Genomic DNA, 17583 nt, shown 5'->3' with positions numbered 1-17583 from the left:
TGGAGTACGGAAACCCGTTTTGGTCTCAGTGACTCCACTCGTAGCTTTGAAAGCATTGCTTTTGCCTTGAAAACAGTGTTCTGTGCACTGGGTTGCTCGTGTAGGTGCTTATCAGCTAACAGCATATATAGTTTTTTTTGGACATAAAATTTCAACTCTTTTTTTTTTTTTTGGTCACTTACCAAGGAATATGATTTCTTGGACATATAGTTAAAATGTATTTATTGGGTCGTGTGTGTAGTGTAATATCTGTGTAAGTGTGTGTGCACACGCAAGTGAATGTGCATGTGTGTGCATGAGTCCTGCGTGTATGTGCATGCACACAAGCCACAGGTCAACACTGGATGTCTTGTGCTTTGCACTCTTTGTTGTTGTTGAACCGATGTCTCTCTCTCCCAGTGCCTGGAGCTCATTGATGATTAAAGCAGCTGGCTAGCAAGCTCTGGGAACCTGCCTGTTCTCTCCAGCACCAAAATTAGGGTTGTGCACAGGCATGCCGTCATGCCCAGCACATTCTGCATTCCCAACAGCAGGGGGCGCATCCACTCCTCAATGGCTCACTGCTGGATTTTGGCCATGTTAGTGGGCGGAGCATCTCATTGTTTTAATTTTTGTTTCCCTAGTGATATGTGAATTGGAACAATCTTTTCACATGCTCCTTTGTCATCTTTGTGTCTTATGTTTGTTATGTGTCCATTAAAGCCTTTGGTCAAGTTGTATAGTTCGGTTGTTGGTATCTTGTTTGGTCTTTTCGGCTTCTCGTCTGATATACATGCTTGCAAATGTTTCCCCCTCTGTGTCTTGCCATTATCTTCTCTTGACATGGTCTTTTGCAGAGCCATAAAAAATTAGTAAGTCTGACTTATCAGTTCTTTCTTTCATGGATTAAAGCCTTTGGCAGTTTCATTCAATTTTATCAGAAAGAGAAACTTCTTTGCTGAAGTTAATAGAATGTTTTAACTATCCCTAGTTTTCCATTCATAAATCATTTCTGTTTTCCAATGTTCTTGAGTTTACTACATACTTTCTCCTATCAGAATCATCTTTCCGAATCAAGGAAATTCAAGTAATACTTGAGTTATATGGCATCTGCTCTAATCTCTCCCGGGGGCATTTGCATTTTAACAACCTACAGAAGCCAATAAAATTGAACCGCAGAAGTGGAATTTCTAGCATTAGCAAACTGAGCATAGTTGTTTTTGGCAGAAGAAAAATTTTCTTTTTAAAAAAGATTTATTTTTTATTGTTTTTAATTGTGTGTGTATGTGTGTATGTTTGCCAGGGGTGGGGGTGGCGTGCACACGAGTGCAGATGCCCATAGAAGCCAGAGCCATTGGATCCTCTGGGCCTGCAATTACAGGTGATTGTGAGCCGCCTATGGATGCTGGCAAGTAGAGTCCTCGGAATGAATCACTGTTCAACCCTCTGTTTCTCACATTTGCTTCCTTGGTCTTGACCATTGAGCTCAGAAAGTAAGTCTCAAGAATGGCTTGTGTTCTGCCTGGAAGCATGCAAGAGAAGAACAAAACACCATGTGACACTTGTTAATTGGCAATAGTTAAATACATACACATACATATGGTATATACTGTCTCTTGGATGTTTAATATTTTAGAGTTTGTTAATGTAGTGATCATATGTAGACAATCAAGAAGGGGGAGTCAAAGGAGGATTTTATATCTGGAAGAGTTAATTCCCACCCTGTCATTCATTCAGCACTGTGGACTTCAGAAGGAGTAGTCTGGGCTTTTTTTTTATCATTGCAAGGGCCTGAGGATGGAATCTAGCTTAAGGGAAATTAAAAGTCACTGCTTCAGGGAGTGACAATTCTCCTTGAAGGGTTTGACAGGAGATGGCAAAGGAATCGGACTCCCTAGACTGGCATCTGTGGTGTTATCTTTAGCCTGTGTTATTTCTCACAACCTGTGATGATGCCCAGTGGCTTTCTAGAAGATACAGCTGAATCCACAGTGACAGAACTGTGTGATGAATTCAGAGACCAGGATGTCATCTATGTAGGCTCATAGCAATGAGTCTGAGGCAAGGTGGCTATTTCCACTATTATCTTTCTAGAAAGGAAAATGATTTTTATATATTGATTCCTAGCATCTACCGGGTGGCTCAAAGCCATCTTGTAACCCCAGTTCCTGGGGATCCAAAACCCTCTTCTGACCTCCAAGGGCACTAGACATGCTGTGGTGCACAGATGCACATGCAGGCAAAACACCCATGCAAATAAATGAATATTTAAAAAAAATTTTTAAAAATGAAAGAAAAAATTATATTTATGGGATATAATGTTGGGTCTGTAAAATGGCAGTGTTTGCTGGTTGTGTTAGAGTCAGGTGACCTTCCATTTTGTCATTTTCCTTTCTGCCTTGTGAGTAACCACTTCTTTTTCTTCAGTGTCTGGTAGTTCTAATCCAGGCTCCCTCCCCTCCATCTCCCTCCCCTCCCTTTAGTATTTAAAGACCCAGGGACCCTGACACATCCCTGCAATAGAATGCTTACAGTCACTCAGTTTCCAGCCTCACAGTTTGGGCTCAGAGAGCTGTTTTTAAGGCACTGCCGTCTGAAGGTTTTAGGAGCGTGTCTTATTAATGAGTGGTTGTATCCTTCCGAGTCTCATGAGGAAATGGAGTACAAGCGCCACTTGCTGAACCGTTCACTTTGGATTTCTGGGTAAGGAAATAGGATGCCTCTGAGTACGTCTCTCCCTGTTAAACATTACACATGGTCACTGTGCTCCTCTGCCGTTCTCCTGAGTTTCCCTAGGATTCTTCCAGCTCATTCTCTGGTATGCTTTTCTAGCTACCAAGTTTTGAGCCAGTGTTTTGAAATGTCAGCCGCTTTATGAGAGAGCCTATGAGCTTGCGTCTAGTAGGAGGTGGGGGCTGGCTAGGAGAGGTCGTGTTGGCAAATGCCATAGAGGATCTATCTGTAGAGCTAAGTGTCTGCAGTCTCTGCTCACTGAAGAGAAGCCTTGACATTGAGCCAGACCCCTCTTAAGTCCAAGCTTGGATGTATTTGTGCACAGTTTTCTGGAAGTGGCTTTCTATTAGGTTAACTAATAACAAAGAAAACTGAGGCTTACAGATGCCTACTAAATAACAGACTAATGTAACCGTTAGTGTCACACAGAGACAGGTCAGGCATCTTGAGTCCTGAATAGGCTCATGTCCTCAGCACTGTAGCCTCTAACCCTGCTGGTGGGGAGACCCAGGAACCTGGCAGCTCTCACTGGGTTAAGAGTAGTTCGGGGAGTTTAGAGCAGCTAGAGGCAGAGAAGGACGTGGGGGTCTTGAGTCATCAGTGGGAAGTGTTGCCTGTTGGTTTTCTTACATTAGATGCTTTTGTTTGATCCAATGTCACAGGGTGGGGTGAAGCATGGAAGGAGAGGCAGGGAGTGCGAATCAGAATTCAGAGACACCCAGAGACTGACTTCTGAAGACACTGAACAACTGAGGCAAGATCAGAGAGAGGGAGCTTGCTTCAGAAGAGAGAGAGCAAGAGCATGAGTAAGGGCAAGCCCGCACGGGCTGGGCACTGGATTGAACATGGTGGCTCCAGGGGGCTCTTCAGGCTTCCTTGCTCTGTGTATGCCCCTGCTCTTACCTAAGCATCCGCACCTTTTAACAGATTTTGCAGTTAGTTTTAATTGATAACTTTATCTTAATAGAGTCAGCCCGAGGTGTTTACAGCAACCCAGGCAGTGGGGCTCTCGTTTCGGCTCTCCCTTTCCAGTCTCAGTTGAAATGTTTTCCTTTCTTTCACTCACGGCCTTCCCTGCTCTTCCTGGCTACCCTACCTCTCCTCTGCAGCCATCATTACACTTTAAAGCCGAGCTTCCAACAGTGCGGGCCACAGTTTTCCTTGTGTGATGCTTCATGAAACTGTAAAGAGCCCTGTTGTCTGGGATTCCTCGGCTGACTGTTCAAGACTTCATTATCCCTCCCTCCCTCCATGCCTGCAGGGTAGGAGTCTGACAATAAGGAGCTGAGAGGCAGCAAGGGCAGAGGGGAAAAGGGGGTTCATTTATGTTAGCAGCAAGCTGCAGGCATGTCTGCCTGCTTTATTGGTGGATTTTATAGAAAGCCAACTTGCTATGGTTTCTAAAGCCACATTTATTTGGCGTGGTAAGTTTTCCAGCATGGTCAACTCAATAAAACTAATTATTGCATTTTGAGAATAGTTCAGGCTAGCCTTCGAATTCCCTGTGTAGCTGAGGCTAACTTATATGTCCTGAGTACTGTGATTGGTGACCCACCACATCGTGCTCTAATATTTTGTAGAGAAGAACTCTTTACCACATGCCCAGATATCACCTATGCCCAAATAATGCAAAAATTCTTCCAGTGTCACAGAAGAAATACAAGGAAGATAAATAAAGTAAATAAAAGGAATGGCAAGGCTATATAGACATACAAAGGGATCATAAATTTGTACCTTTTCAAATGGAATGTCTGACAATGGGACTCTGGAGGACAGAGAAAGACACCAACTAGAGAAGAGTATTACAGTAAGTGTGTGACTTCCTCAAATGGTGACAGTGGTAAATGGAACAATGGCTTGTCCAAAAGATGTCCAAATCCCAAGCCTGAGAGAGCAGACGGCTTTCTTTCCAGACATGATTAAATTGAGGATCTCGAGTCAAAGAGATGGTACAGGATTATTTATGTGGCCAAGTGCAAATGGTCCCCCATAAGATAAGGGTGAGAGTTGGAGTCAAGGAAGGAGATGTGACCACAGAGGCAGAGGCTGGAGGGACACAGGCCATGAATTGAATCGGTAAATACCATTGGCCTCTGGGAGCTGGAAAGGAGAGGAAAGGGTTTGCCCCCTAACTGAAAAAGCACAGCCTTAGCTGAGACTCTGGGCTCTAGGGTTACGAAATGGGAAGTCTGTTGTTTTAAGCTACGGTAGTTATGGTTTCTGTGTCACTATTGTAGTAGCCATAGTAAGCAACTCTTGGCGGATTCTGAAGTCACCAAGTCTCATCTTTATAAAATGACTGTGATCCTCCCTTCCTGGACAATTTGCAGTAGTTAAAGTGTGCAGGTGAGCTTTGTGATCATACATAAAGTGGAGCTTGGTTCTAGACTCAGGTGACTGGATACTGGCAGGAGCTCTGTCCTCTCTCAGGTGACTGGACACTTGCAGGTCCCTCTGTCCTCTCTCAGGTGACCGGACACTTGCAGGTCCCTCTGTCCTCTCTCAGGTGACCGGACACTTGCAGGTCCTCTGTCCTCTCTCCTCTGCTCCCTCCCACCTGCAGCTTTGGCTCACCTTTCATGCCGAGCAGTGAGCATCTCTCCTGGTTGAAGTCTCCTTGCAGATGACAGCCTGTGACTTTGCTTCACTTCTGTTTTGCTTTTTTTTTTTTTTTTTTTTTTTTTTTATGTCCTTACACAGTGAGACTCCCTAGCCTAAGATGACAGCTTTCAAATTCTCACAGTAGGAATAGGTTTTTCCTTTAGCCTAAAGTGACCTTTAGGCTCTCAGTTGCTGGCTTTGATTTTTTTTTAAATGATAACATATTCCCATATTTCTGTGTTTTTCTTTTTTTCTTTTTATATTTATTTATTTATTATATGTAACTACACTGTAGCTGTCTTCAGACACTCCAGAAGAAGGCGTCAGATCTTATTACAGATGGTTGTGAGCCACCATGTAGTTGCTGGGATTTGAACTCAGGACCTTTAGAAGAGCAGTCAGTGCTCTTAACCACTGAGCCATCTCTCCAGCCCCCGCCTTTGATTTTTTAAAAATTAAAAAATAGCCGGCGGTGGTAGTGCACGCCTTTAATCCCAGCACTTGGGAGACAGAGGCAGGCAGATTTCTGAGTTCAAGGCCAGCCTGGTCTACAGAGTGAGTTCCAGGGCAGCCAGGGCTACTCAGAGAAACCCTGTCTCGAAAAACAAAAACAAACAAACAAAAAAATTTAAAAAATAAATAAGAGATTTTAATGGTGCTTTAGGCCCCAATTCCTTGCTTTTGTGTTTTATATATGTGTTTTCTCATTAGACGAGGCTTTATCCTTGTTTAGTGTGTCCTAGGGAGCAAGGGTCTGGGCTAGGTACCCACACATGCGTGCAAACACAAAACCCACGGGCATGTATGGGGGAGGGGAGGGGAAGAGGGAGAGCGCTCACGGGGGAGGCGAAGGTCTTCCTAGAGGGCACAGACCTCAGGAGATGTAGGGAGAGCTGGGTGTGTATGAGATAAAGCATGTTCCCAGACATAACCTGCGATTTTGATTATAACTTGAATTTTGCTTAAAGCAAAGCCAATCATTTAAAGATACCCACTGAGCATGGATCAGATACGTGGTGGGGGTCTGGGTGTTAGATAATGGGGGACTATAAGACCTGACACTGTTCATTTAGTTACAGTCCCCCTGAAGACTGAGAACAATACGCAGGCACAGATACCAGATAACAGGAGAATATAGAATTATTTGGCTCTAAATTACATGACATAAGTTCTGGGTCTTAGGGAACCCACTTTGGGATTGCATACTGCAATCAGAAGGCTCATTTAACTTGATTCAAACCTTCAGGGTAACACCATAAAACTGAAGTAAGGGGGGGGGGGGGAAGAAATACCCTCCAAAGATCTTCAGTTCTCAGTTTGCACAGGCCTGCTTCTCTAAGGCCATTTGTGGAGCCTGTGAAATGTCCAAATCAGGTCAGAAATCCCTATCGTGTGTGGCAGTCTAAGACGATGTGGCTTTCCTTTAATTCAGATTCCCATGTCCCTGAAGAATGAGGGTAGTAAATATGACATGTCTCCTTATCTTTCCCGGGCTTCCAGGCTGAGATCTGTGATCTTGAGGTAGGCTAACCATCAAGTTGAAATAGTCAATTTTTCAGTACAATATGTAGCCCATTTGAGCCTCAAAATAAATGATTTGTTGCTAGAGCAAAATATGCCAGGAACACCATGAGTTAAAAAATAAATATTTCTCCAACTTTCCTGCTCTTTGCAAACCCTGACAATACATTTCACAGTTTTCTAATTATACATCAGTTTCAGATTATATTATCTTTGAAGCAAACTGTAAAAAAGTAATAACTTACAAAAATTATTGGACTTACTACACTAATGAGTGTGTGTTCAGTTTGCACAATAGACTTCTCTCCTACGCTTAATTTTTCATTCAGAGATGTATGTGTGAATCCAGCTTGTTCTAGCCAGGAGCAGCACCACTGCATTAATTATAGCATCTAGTGCTCCTGTTGTAATTCTCACCCCCAAAATGTAAAAACATTTTTTTTCTCTTTAAATTTAATAATCTATATAATTCAGCCTACCCCAGAAGCTGGACAGCAGAATTTACATTTTACAGAAATACTCCGGAGTCGGGAGAGGACAACCAACAGCGGCAGCAACAGAAACCTGCAGAAATGCCTGCATCCCTTCAGGCAAAGCTGCCCACGCCGCCTCTAAAGCCCACTGTAATGATAGGCTGTGTGAGCAATCTCGCAAGCCTGCTGCAAAGGCCTTCCCCGTGGTTTTGATTTATAATTTTACTACCTGCAAAACCAAAGGCTGCTTTCCTCTTTGTTTTGTTCTCAGTGGTTAAGGTTTTGGGCGATGACCTCTGCATGAGGCTTCTCAGATGGGGCTTTGTCTCTGAAGATCTTTGCTGCAGCTATGTGGCGGTGTCCTGCTGGGGCTTTTTGCCTGCCAGAGCCTCCTTCTGCTGGGCTCCCTGTAGAAGTGGGGATCAAAACTTGCAGGGCGGATGAATCCCCAAGGCTCCTCCCTGCCAGTTGGTTTCTAGCAGTAGGAGATACTGGAATGCTGGCCGATAGGGAAATCTCTCCTCTAGGGTTAAGACTGACTGGGTCTTCCTCTGAGGGCATATCCTCTCAAGATGGCCATAAAAGGGGAGGGATGTCCGAGTCATCAGGCAAGTGATATAATAACAACATCAGGTCCTGTGAGGATGCTGACTCAGTGTTCATGCACATGTGTGAAATGTCACTTTTGTTTCCTCAGATGAAGTGATGAGTTGAGAGCCGTACCCAAGCTGTGGGAATGGATACATGGCTTGGGTTGAGCTCAGAGTGTTTCCTCTGTTCTAACTATACCTAAGCCTAGGCCTGGAAGCTGCTAGCCTCCATATAGTCTAATCTTCTGAGCTGACTGATTCAATCCTGTTTTTCTCAGCTTCTGACTGAATTGCTCTGCTTGGCCTCTTACTAACTTTGGCAATATTTTCTCATTTTCTGCCTTCTTCTCATTCTCTGGCTCATTCTGGCTTCATCTGTGTCTAGCTTGTTCTCTCTGTCCAGGTAAAACAGCCATACACACACCACCTCTCTCTCAATCTCTTTCTCTCTCTTTCTTTCTCCCCCTTCTCCATCTCCATTCCCCTCCTCCTCCCCTCCTCTCTCGGAAGTCCCACCTCCTCCTTCCTGCCCCAGCTATTGGTCATCAGCTCTTTATCACAACCAATCAGCATCTTTGAGCCGACCTCTCACACATACATCCCTGGACTGCCTTAAGGTAGGTGAGGAAGGCTGCATGTTCACAAACTAGAAAACCCAGTGATGGCCCAGAGAAATGACAATACCAAAATCCTGCCTGCACTTAGCTCACTGCCAGTACAATATTAACAACCGAAAATACAGAGACACACCTTCACACAGTAAAAAAATGTCACCCCAGCACACATGCGTAGGAAGCCTTAGTGACTCCGCTTGTGGTACAGTGGGAACAACCTAACTGCAGTTTCAATGATCTCTACGCAGAAAGGGCGTTCTGACCATCAGCAAGCACAGCTACCAAGACGTAGCTGCAGTTTCTTTGGCTGCCTCCCATCTAGCTCCTTGTCTACAAGGTGCCCTCTTACTGGATATACAGAAGCTTTCATGGAAGCCATCGTTACCCACAATTACATCTGCTGTAATTGGATGTGCTCAAAGAGTGTATAAAGGCAACAGAGCCTCAGATTCATTATCAGGAGGCTTTCACGGTGTCAGCTAGAGCTGGCTAAGACCGAGTTTGTTGATTTTTGTACAGCCCATTCTTCCTATTTCTGGCCAGCGTGGCTATCTCATACTCAGTTTAAGTTTTCTCATGTACGTTCCTGGGTGTTCTGGACCTAAAGTGCAGTAGCCACAATATTGATGGTGTTCAATTGATGCTAACTCTGGCCAGCTTTGCTTTTTCTTTGGCATCCTAGCAGCAATTCCATGGCTACCAGTTCCATGTTATTAAAGTCTCTGTTTCAGCTCCGTGAAGTAGTTACTGATATTCTACTTAAACCTGGCCTCCCATAGATATCGCTTCCTGGGACACTTTCCAGAAAACTGCATTAGTCTCTTTGTGAAAAATTTTAGCAAGTTCAAGTGTGTAAAGTCAAAGTTTAGAAAATTTACCACATTTCACACCTCAAGGAAGAGGAAGTAGTAGTTACCAGTTTGTAATGATATCACCAGGATATCAATAAGCTGATGAATTACTTTATATCTTGCTATAAAACAAGACATGTTAATTACGTGGACCAATGGAGTTCTCTATTGTCTACCTTGGATTTATAACATTCATAATTAGGAATCTAATGTGGTATAAAGCAATGGCACTAAAATATATTAATGGGAATACTTAAAACATTTATATATAATTGTACAACATTTCTGTTCTTATTTGAGGCAGGCATGTTTAGATAGGGTGGGAAATGAGTTTACGTGATTTTTCTGTGTCAGGATAATTGTCTCCCCTGGATCGCTTAGTGATAGGTAAGGGGCTTGTATTTGTCCACTTACTGCTCTTCTAACAGCATGCCACAGTTTAGGGAAATTATAAACACTAGCTTGGCTAATGAAAGGAGGCTGGGAAGCCCAAGTGTGATTCTAGCCTCTTGGGAGCCTTCAGGCCATCTCACAACATGGCAGAAGGACAAGCGAGCATGCCTGAGGCAGAGGACATTAGGCCACACTCATTCTTATACCAGGGGCCCACTCTTGTGATAACTGCCCAGTAACGGCATTAATCCATCATGCGCGCAAAGTCCCCATGACTTAGTCACCCCCAAAGGCCCTGTCTCTTAATGTCACTGCAGTGAAAATTATATTTCAACAATGAGTTCTGAGGTGGGGTAGGAGCAGAATCAAGTGTTGTCTACATTTCTGTGGCCAGGTAATGAAGTTGCCACTGGACTTGGAATCATAAAATGTGGGTCTTACCTGACATTGGATTTCTCAGACGTGAGATTGTTAGGGTTCAAGAATCACTGAAGGAAGCCCCCAGACTCAAATAATATGCAAGAACAAGGAGCGTTTATTCTGCAGAAACAACCAGCATGCTGGGGTCACCACTGCATCAAAATGGTGATGACCCCAGACAAAGGCGTGCAGGCCTTCTTATAGTGAGCTGGGGGAACTTTCTAGAAGGATTGGGTAATCTCTAATGTGATTGACAGGAGCCAGAGCCCTGACATTAGTACAGTTTTGATTGGCTACTATGTTAGGGTTAGATAATCTAGAAGCTCATTGGTGGTGATGGGATGCAGCAGATGGACTGCATTCCTGCGTCATGAATGGTTAACCACGGGAAGAGCTGCTCAGCACAGGCTCTCCATGATGTTCCTTAGGGCAACGCTGGGAGGAACGGCAATTTTATTATCTTGTTCTTGCACTTTGGGGTCTGCTGCTGGAGCAGATGACCTATGTCCTAGTTTCTCAGTGGAGACCAAATGGAATGAATAGACCCCTAGACAACTTCAGGGTGTTGAAAGATTTAGTAAGAGAAGCACCTAGAAAGGAACAGGACAAGGCAGGAACCGAGGTGCATGGTGCATGGTGGTGTTTCCTCCACTTGATTGTACTGAGGACTCTGGGGGTTGATGGGAGCCTCAGAGGAGCCCTGCCTGGAAGGAAATGTTTTGTAACACTGTAAATGTCAGTCATTCACTGTGGCAATCCCTGAGGGAATGTAAATAACCCTTGTGCATTTTTTTTGTCCCCAAAGACAATTCTCAGGATAAAAGTCCAGCTATAAGCTCCTAGTAGTGACATCTATAGACACTAAGGTATCAACAAATTGACCTAATAAAGGAGAGATATTGTGGAGCAGTGACATTTCTGAGCCAGTGCCAGCATTTTCATCCTGTCTGGCTCGGTGCCTTTGAGTGATGAGCTAGCTGTGTACAACGGGCTCTAGGCTCATCCTGTAGAATATTCTCCCAGGAAGAGGTGGTTCAGCCTAGTGCATCTAATTCATTCAAATGTCTATTCTATCCCTGCTGAAGTTGGATGTAAGACCCAGAGAAGGTTGGTTAGAACCCAGGTATGTCAGATACAGCTGCCATCATAGAGATTGTGAGATTTCTTCAATGCCTGTGATGTCGGTTGGGTGCCGGACCAAGGAAACACATACGCTGTATACTGATTTTTTCTGTTCAGACGCACAGTGGTGCTTATGTGCCAGGCTCCACAGGAGAGATGCAGATATGAGTAGATGTTTGTCCTCTGGGAACTTCTCGCTTTGCACAAAGAATATTACAGGGGATGATTTTTATAAAGAGAACATGGAAAGACAGTGATTAACACTGTCTGGAGAAATTTTAAAAGTTTTCAGGAAGAAGGGAGCAACATTAGTAATTAAAAATAAATGAGTTTTCAAAATGCAGGTTGACCAGTAGAGGCATGGAGACAGCAGAAGTCAGCAGGACCATGATAGGACATGTGGCAGGGGCAGTGACAGGGGCAGTGGTGGACTGGCAGCCAGTGTGAGAGAGAGCCACAGCAGGGTGTGTAGCCATTGACTAAGTCCCACTGCAAGGGCCTTGTGTGGTTTGCCAAGCGGTTTGGACCAATGGGCATTTCTCACACAGGCCATGACGTCAGCATAATGGAAACATTCACCCAGGTGTAAGGGGAGAGACAAGGCAGTGTGGGAACAGGGCTCTCAGACCCAGGACCATGGCACCTCTAGCTTAGAAGACTTGGAAAAGTCTTACCCACCACCTTCAAATATGGCTCAGGTGACCTCTTACTCTGGATATCAGTATGATCTGAAGGGGTAAGGTTGGCTGTCACTGAAGCGTTGAGGGATAAAAGGAGCTCTGGTGGGGTAGATGGATGGGGATCTTTATGAAGAAGGTCTCACTCTTAGATTACCAGGTGAAAAGTCTGGGTTGTGTGAAATTATGTACAACCCTTCTTTGGCTAGAACACAGATCTATGCAAGAAAATGAAACGCTTTTCCCAAATGCTTATATTATCTTCAGCCATATAAATGGTATGGGCAGCATTTCAAATGTCATCATAAAATTTACTTATAAAAGTATAGGTTGCCATGAATCCATTGAATGTGGGCTATTATCATTACCCTCATCATTAACCAAGGCACTGAAATCAGTATAGTTTGGGTGCAGGAAGGGTGTAGGAGGGGCAGGTAAGAATATATGACTCCCTATATAGATGGGGCTGATGAAGGGACATGAGAATCCCATGTACAGGATGACAACACTGGGAAATAAGACTAGAAGTTGCTCCTCTGTCTCACAGTCAGTCTCTCCGAAGCCATCCAAAATCTCACATTGACTGTGGAAATCAGGCACAAGACATGGAACCAGATGTGGTGGAAGCAAGGAGCTCTTGTTTTCTGCCCTATGCTAATAACTACCTCCTCTTTCTCCAGCACTTCCTCTTTCTCCCATCCTCCTGCCCTTCCTCCTTCTTTGCTCCACTGCTCCTCAAATTCCCCTCTTCTTTTTCCCCCAATTTTTATTGATGTATTTATTTATATTCCTGTCTTCCCCCACCCTAGGTCCCCTCCTCCCAGAGTTCCTCATCCCATTCCTCATCCCCCTTGCCTCTGAGGGGACTTCTGTAGCCCGCGCAGTCTTCTCCCCGGGAAGAAGACACGTGGACACACTAGGTTCCTTCTGCAGCAACGTTTTATTGTCTCCATCCATAGGGAAAAAGGGGGTCGAGCCCAAAATCCGCACTGCTTATATACACCACAGTGAGGAGTATCTGCCCACAGCGTGGCGTGTCTGCTCATGATTGGCTGTTCGCTCATTACCCTACCTAACGCCCCGGGATGGGCTGTGACATGGCGTCTTTTCACTCCATGCACATGCGCAAACAGTTGTCCACTAGGAGTTAACAGCGGAAGTAGGTGCCATCCCGCCATGGCGAATGCCTCTCAAGATTCACAGCTCCCCACAGACTTCCCCCCACCAGGCCTTCCCCTTCCCTGGGGCCTCAAGTCTCTCGAGGATTAAGCACCTCTTTTTCCCACTTAGGCCTGACCAGACAGACCTCTACTATATTTGTGCCAGGGGCCTCAGACTGGCACTTGTATGCTCCTGGTTGTTGCTCAGTCTCAGGGAGTTCCCTGGGGTCTGGTTAAGTTGATACTGCTGGCCTTGCTATAGAGTTGCTCTCCCCTTCAGCTTCTTCAATCCTTCCCCTAATTCAACCATAGGGGTCCCCGACTTCAGTTCAATGGCTGGTGTAAGTATCCCCATTTGTATCAGTCAGCTGCTGGTAGGGCCTCTCGGGACAGTCATGCCAGGCTCCCATCTGAAAGCACATCATAACATCAGTAATAGTGTCAGGCCTTGGTGCTCTCCTATGAGATAGATTCCAAGTTGGACCAATCATTGGATCGCCTTTCCTTCAGTCTCTTCTCCATTTTTGTCCCTGCAGTTCTTTTATTTATTTTTTAATTGGATATTTTACTTATTTACATTTCAAGTGTTATCCTCTTTCCCAGTTTTCCTTCTGCAAACCCCCTCTCCCATCCCCCCTTACCCTGCTTCTATGAGGGTGCTCCCCTACCCACCCACCTAGCCCTAGCATTCCTCTACATTGGGGGATCAAGCCTTCCCAAGACCAAGGGCCTCCCCTCCCACTGATACCAGATAAGGCCCCTTCAGCTCCTTCAGTCCTTCCCCTAACTCCTCCATTGGGGTCCCTATGCTCAGTCTAATGGTTGGCTGCGAGCATCCCCATCTGTATTAGTCAGGATCTGGCAGGCATCTCAGGAGACAGCTGTATCATGCTCCTGTCAGCAAGCACTTCTTGGCATCCACAATTGTGTCTGGGTTTGGTGTCTGCATGTAGGATGTTTGGTGTCTACCAGGTGGGGCAGTCTCTGGATGGCATTTCCTTCGGTCTCTGCTCTATGCTTTGTCACTGTATTTCCTGTGCTCTCAGGTGTGTCAGCACTCCTCAGAGACCAGCTCTCTCCTGGTGGGATTTGGATATGGAGAGCTGTGGCACAGGGTCAACTCTGGGGTACAGATAGAATCCCCCTCTTCTTATTTTATTAATTTGGTCCCTAAACTAGAGAGGCCGATGGTTTGAGAGCAGCAGAATGGCAGGATGACAGGGAAGGTAGCAAGGGAACTATTACTGGATAGAGGCAGGCCACACGGGGATCTGCTAAAATTATCTGTGAATTTTCTTTTCAAGCTACTCATCTCTCTGTACCAGTGGGGATGCTGCTATGCCCTCCGAGGGTGAGGGGAGGTGGCTCGTGGGCTTCTGGATTCTGGAGACCACTCTTCCTCTTAGGCATGCTGAAAGCAAAAGGGTCCAGAGCATCTGCTTTGGCCTCTACTGATCTTTGTATATTGAATGCTGGGATGAATTGTTTCTAATTTTAGGTTAGTCATGACACCCTGAAAACTGCTTCCCAGTATTTATTTATTGAATCACTTAGGGTTTATAATAAATCCAAATTAATGACAGCATGATTAAAATAAATGTCACCACAGCAATTTATAGGCTCTTATGGTTGATCATTCTGCATAGATTTTTGACATCAACTTTGCTGTGGCAAAGGGGACAGAAGGAGGAAGCTTCCTGTGTGGTTACTGTGATCTTGTCATAAGGACATTCCGGTGTTTAGAGTCACTCTGAAACACCCACGGTTATGCGTGGGTAATGACGATATCAAAGAGAAGTGATGCTTACAGACTACTCTGTACTTTGACAGCTTGTGGGTCAGGAGGAGGCATGAAAGGAAGGCATTGACATCTTACAGTCAGTCTTTAAAGTGAGATTGTTTAGAGCAAATGTGTGGCTTAGTGTCGAAATAATTTCTTTCTCAGCTCAGTTTTGAAGTATTTAAGCAATGGGAAAAGGCAGACGCAGTTGTCTTACCATTTCGTCTAGCTCTTCTCTCTTATGATGATTTTTATTCAACTTTCCACCTGAATGTTTAAAAGTCACAAAGCTCTAAGTGACAGTTCAATGGGTAAAGGCACTTGGTGCCAAGACTAGTGACTTAATTCCCAGGATTCACATGGTGCTACTCTGCCATACGGTCCCCTGATTTCCTCACAGCACTGTAGCATAGATGTACCCCATTTTGCCCCATAACTCACTCACTCACTCACTCACTCACTCACTCACTCACTCACTAGATAAATAAGTAAAGCTAGGAAAAACTTAAAGTGCTAAAGTAGATATTTTTAGAAGTAACTGCCACCCTGCCAAAGTAAACCAATTTTGCAGGGACAACGGGCAGCTTCCCATTTTATTTCCTTGTTCCCTTACTGTCTATATTTTGAAGTCAGAATTTTTATCTTTCCTCAGCATGTTTCTTTCTTCCTTTCTTTCTTTTTTATGCATCTGGTAGAATATTTTTCCACCGCAGGTGAAATGAGACAATTTAAGGCAGATTAAACTATATTAAAGGCAGATTTATTGGGAAGCTGTTCACTAGCCCCAAACACTGAGGCCAAGGAAGTCACTATGAGGAAGGTGGGGAAGGAGAGAGAGAGGGAAAAAGAGAAAGGGCATGCACTGGACACAGGAAGAGTAGAGAGACAGAGAGAGAGCAAGAGAGCTCTAGAGATTACAAAATGTCTGGATTATACTGGGAAGAGCCTCTGGGGGAAGCTCAGCCTCTGGGCTGGAAATTCAGGGTTGGTGGCAGTGTATGCTAGGTAGGGGCTGAGGGAAGATGGGAGAACCTGGAGACCAGATCTGCTTTGCTTTGGTAGGGAAATATGCACCTCAGTTCCCACCCCCGACTCCTACACCCATTTGAAACCACACAACCAGTTGATTTTTTTTTTAAAAGCAGCTATTATTTATTGCTGAGCCACATAAGAGGCTGCCATTACTTTAGTTGTATTTAGTCACACACACACACACACACACACACACACACCACTTTTCTTTCAGGAACTAGCAGCTTTCCACTCAGTGATTGGATGCCTTCTACTCTTTTCACATCTCCAACTCAGCTCTGCCCAAACCTTCCATTTGGAAAACATTCCTTGATGCAGTCTGATAGTTAAGCCTTCGGAGTTCTGCACCATCCAATTTCCCTCCGAGGCATACTGTAGCATTGGCTGCTCTGTCTCACTCTGGGCTGATGGAGAGCTGGCCTCTGCTAGATTGCTAGACTTCAGTCTCTCTGTGCAGGGTCCCATGTGGCTTTCTTTCCTGGGTGACTTATTTACCTGCTGAAAGGGCAGGAGACATCAGTTTTCTGAGGCTTTACATACTTGCTTATAATCTTTCTACTTGATTGATAATTGAGCTACAGCCAGAATCCTCCATTATAAACACATTTCTCTTAGATTTTAGAATGTGAAAGAATATTCCCAGTTCTTGGTTAGCAAAGCCACAAATTTTAAGATCTTTTTTATTTATTTATTACATGTAAGTACACTGTAGCTGTCTCAGACACTCCAGAAGAGGGCATCAGATCTCATTACAGGTGGTTGTGAGCCACCATGTGGTTGCTGGGATTTGAACTTAGGACGTTCAGAAGAGTAGTCAGTGCTCTTAACCACTGAGCCATCTCACCAGCCCCAAATTTTAAGATCTTTATGTTTCTGATATTCATATATTTATAATATCTCAACATGGGTTACTTCTTCATTAATTTTTTTATCATTTCTTTCCCTCAACAAAACCCAGCATCTTCTAATTCTGTAAATGCCCTTGGTTTGTTTCCTCTCAAATTCCATTGTCAGCACTGTTGTGTTTTATAAAAAAGAAGCCCATGATATGCTTGAGGAGGAGGAGTATGGTGTGGGGGGAAAAGGGTGCCTCTGAAAGCCCATGCTGAGGCATCCCCTCTCCCTGAGGTGTAGCTGTCTAGCAGCCACAAATATGAATGGGTTTTCTGGAAAAGAGGTCAGGGACCTGGAAAGCCATTTTGTGTTACCTGCACCACGTGGAAGACTCGTAGAAATTAGCCGTAACACAGATGTGTTTAATTAGTCATCTTTTCATTCAACTCCCTTGTTAGAAGCCAACAGGTAGAGTAAATAAGGCAAAACCCCTCCCACAAGTTCGTCAGCAACCTGGCCCAATCAACAACGTCTTCTTCAGTTTCAGGAGGCGGGACTTCCGGCGTAACTAGAACTTAGAGAGAGGCGTGGCAATTAGCAAGAGATGGGCAGAGAGGTGTGGTTATCAGAGGCAGGCAAGATCTAAAGAATCAGCCCTGAGGCAGGAGAATTACACTGAGGTACCAGCCATGGGGTGATATAGTATAGAATAGACTGTATTTAGGGAAGGAGGAGGGGAGTTGAGGGGTTAGGGGGTAGTAGAGACAGAGAAAGGCAGGTGGGGGGAAAGTAGAGGAGTAGAG

General features: G+C 44.7%; 1 protein-coding gene and 1 long non-coding RNA gene across 3 annotated transcripts in view; one reads left to right on the top strand and one right to left on the bottom strand.

The window, feature by feature from the left end:
* Rasgef1b (RasGEF domain family member 1B) overlaps nt 1–17583 on the top strand; it is a 525564-nt gene that overhangs the window by 101627 nt on the left and 406354 nt on the right. The window lies entirely within an intron of this gene.
* On the bottom strand, nt 16038–17353 carry LOC116067916. The gene is made up of 2 exons (XR_004109342.1): nt 17155–17353; nt 16038–16444 (listed from the first exon to the last, which is right to left on the bottom strand). It is a non-coding gene; the product is annotated as an uncharacterized LOC116067916 (long non-coding RNA).

This window comes from Mastomys coucha, unplaced genomic scaffold, assembly GCF_008632895.1.
Source record: "Mastomys coucha isolate ucsf_1 unplaced genomic scaffold, UCSF_Mcou_1 pScaffold22, whole genome shotgun sequence".
Lineage (NCBI taxonomy): Eukaryota > Metazoa > Chordata > Mammalia > Rodentia > Muridae > Mastomys > Mastomys coucha.
Note: the sequence above shows the minus strand (reverse complement) of the source record. Positions and strands in the feature narration are given on the sequence as shown.